Here is a 3,479-nt window from a genome sequence, read left to right on the forward strand (position 1 = left end):
TTTCCCTTTCGGCTGCACTTTTTTGTCTGAAGATTTATCCCTTGCTGCTGCCTTTTTTGGCTTCGTTTCCACTTTTGCAGGAGCAGGTTTAGCTGACAACTGCGCCGACCTCCTCTTGGGCTCTTTCTTCCCTGCACCTTCAGCAGAGCTGACCTTCCTCTTGGGCATCTTGGCGGAGGGCAGGGCGCATGCCGGGTGCCTGCGGGAGCCTTCACAAACCTGCGCTGCCTGGCCGCTGCCGCTCTTCCCGCTGTCCAAGCTGCTGGTATTAGTACTTTGATCAGAGAAATTCAAAGTCTTTCATTTTGGAGGTATTCTTGGAATTCCAGTCTGTCTCTTAGAGTAAGTTCAGAAACCTTGGCTTATCACATTAGAACAGGTTGGCCTAGAATACTGACAGAAGAACCCTGTTCTTTGGGACCTTGAGAGTGAGAGATACTGATATAGGCAGTAGAAGGAACAGGCAGATATCTCGTCCTCATCAGGAAAACTGCACATTTACATGATTTGGCCTACGTCATAAGCATTAGAGTACGAAGCAAGAACGGAAGCCACCAGTCTCTCCATATGAGGATCCTGCACTTGGAAATTACTTGTGGTACTCTCAGTGAAGGTAAAGAATTTGGTGTGGTGGCTTTGATGATGGCTGCTGCCACTGCTGCTTCAATTTGAATCATCTAATCTTGAACCAAACCTTCACTGTTGACTTTGGTAGGTTGAGTTGCAAAGCTAATTCCTTCTGAAGATTTTTATCTGGGAACATGATTTGACCAGAGAGAGCTTCCAACTCCTCATACTGTTAAAGAGTGAATGAGGTGTATCCTTGGTGCTTCTATGTAATGTTGTGGGAACAGCTGGATCCTGTGGTAACATCAAGTTCATGTTAGAATCATTCATTTTGATTTTTTTTTTTTTTTTTTGAGACAGAGCCTCAAGCTGTCCCCCTGGGTAGAGTGCTCTGGCATCACAGCTCACAGCAAACCTCCAACTCTTGGGCTCAAGCGAGTCTCCTGCCTCCACCTCCCAAGTAGCTGGGACCACGGGCGCCCGCCACAACGCCCGGCTATTTTTTGGTTGCAGCCATTGTTGTTTTGGTGGGCCGGGGCTGGATTTGAACCTGCCACCTTAGGTGTATGTGGCTAGCACCTTAGCAACTTGAGCCACAGGCGCCGAGCCAGAATCATTCATTTTGATAAAAGAGTCTGGCTGCAGAATCTCTGTGGTCATTCTGTTCATCAGAGTTTCTGAAGTCTGAGATGGAAGGTGTCGATCTGCTGGTTTTGCAATGAATGTAGCACAAAAAAACAGTTGCCATGATAGAGCTTTCATTCTGATGAGGATTTGCAAAAGTGAGGCTAACACAGATTGGGAAAGTTGAGGACCCTGTCACTGACCTCCTGCAGTGCCAGTTTTCAATCTTGTTTGTTGTGTCTCTCCAGAAACTCAATTTCTTTACTGTTAGTCTTAATAAATTTTAAATTGAGAAACACAAGCTGCCATTCATTTAGCAGAATCTGTTGACTAGTCACTGTCTGCCATGCATGGGGCTAGGTGCTGGTGATGTCATGATGCATAAGTAAGGTGTGTAGGTTTTTGGTCAGGGCTGTGCCTAAAATTTGTAGACCTGGGGCAGGAGCACAAAGGGAGGCCATAACCTTCTGTTTCAACTTTAAAAGTTACAAATCAAATGAATAAACCCTTAAATGAATTTTATTCTGTTTCTGTCTTGACAAGTTATGCCTTCGAAATAGCCTGAGAGGCCAGATTTAAGTATGGAATTCTCAGCCTTTTTGGAGTTTTGCTCCGGAGCATATGGGGAAAGGCAGCCCTGTCCTTGGCCCCACAGCAGCCCTGTTCTGCGGAGTGCATGTGGCTGTCCCATGCCTGGGAATAAGCACTGGGGGTGTGCTCCCATGGCCCCTAGGACTCCTTACTGCCCTTATTCTATGGGAGGGAAGACCTCTAAAGGGTAGGGCCCTGAGAAGGGGCTTATGATGTGGGTCTGAGGGGACCCTGTTCTTGGTGGTCTCATATAGCAGGCAGGAGAGACAGGCTGGGAAAGCAGGTGACTTCAGTGAAGGAGTGGGCGTGGTGCCAGGTCTGACCAGGGGCAGGTGCAGCCAGTAGGCACAGAAGCAGGAGCTGTCACTGTCAGGACAAGTTGAGGGAGGAAGGGTCTTCATATAACTTCAAGCGGTTTGGCATGGCCAAGGCGTCAGACATCAGGGCAGAGTGTGAGGAAGGCAGACAAGTGAGGAGAGAGAAGTCGTGTTGTCCAGGGAGTCTACACCAGTGGCTGCAGGAAACAGGGAACCTTGCTAAGCTGAGAGTGGCCCTTTAGGGAGAGGGCACAGGAGACACTGGGAGAACTGGGAGTGGCAGGCAAGGAGAAGGATTTGGTGAACATTCTTTAGGAATGCCACGAGGCTCCACTGTGGAGATGGCATAAGGGAACAGGGAGAGGGCCAGGGAGAACTAATGAGAGGGCCACCTGCAGCCCAGGGGTGACCTGGGGAAAGAGGGGTGAAGAGGAGGAGTGTAGTAGAGAAGGATTAGCAGAAGTGGAGCAAGATGAGCTGACTGAGGACACTCCATTCAGTACAGCGGTGTCAGCAGACCACCATCCACACCAGCCACTGGCATGGGGCCTTCAAGAGACTCAGGCCAAGCAGAGGACACAATGTGCACTATGACACTCTAGCAGTGCAGCTACAGAGCCTCTTGTGTGTGGTGCACAGGGAGTAGCCAGTGGTGTGGAACCAGCTTCCTGGAGGACATCTGAGCTGAGTCTAAAGGTAAAGAACTCAGGTGACCCAGGCAGGAAAAACATTTCAAGCAGACCACAGCATGGACAGAGCAGGGAGGCACGAGAAGGCATTGTGCCCTAGGGGCCATGAGGAGCCAGACCCACAGAGTAGAGGAGGGCTGGGTAGTGAAAGCAGCTGGGCCCACAGATGGAGGCAGAGGTGGACAGCTCCGGCCCAGGAATGACCTGCTGATGACCAGAAGCCAGCAGAGGGTAGAATGCAGAGGGGGGACTCAGTCTTTCTCAGAGCAATGTGGCTAACAAAAGTGGGGGGTACACAGGATGTAAGGAGCAGAGCCAAGCGCAGGGGGTTGTGCTATGACACTGCCCAGCAGTCAAACATGAAGTCAGTCATAAGAGCAGAGGAGGAACAGGCAGCAACGGACTCTGCACACACTGAGGGAAGCACTTGGGAATAGCTCCTGGGCCCTAGACAGGGACCACAGTACCACCTGAGACAGGGGTATTGAAGGTACAGGAGCAGACTGGGAATGAAGGTGGGGTGGGTGAGATATTGAGTTTTTGTCATTAAGAAGATATATGAGGCTTGGTGCCTGTAGCTTAATGGCTAGGGTGCAAGGCACATACACCGGGGCTGGCGGGTTTGATCCCAGCCCAGGCCTGCCAAACAACAATAACAACTATAAAAAAAAAAAATAGCCAGGTGTTGTGG

At 50.1% G+C, this 3,479-nt stretch overlaps 1 pseudogene; it reads right to left on the reverse strand.

Moving 5' to 3' along the window:
* Nucleotides 1-168, reverse strand: part of LOC100959097 — a 2,977-nt pseudogene extending 2,809 nt beyond the window's left edge.
* Nucleotides 169-3,479: the final 3,311 nt, after the last annotated feature.

This window comes from Otolemur garnettii, unplaced genomic scaffold, assembly GCF_000181295.1.
Source record: "Otolemur garnettii isolate 467f Iridium unplaced genomic scaffold, OtoGar3 scaffold00277, whole genome shotgun sequence".
NCBI classification, from domain to species: domain Eukaryota; kingdom Metazoa; phylum Chordata; class Mammalia; order Primates; family Galagidae; genus Otolemur; species Otolemur garnettii.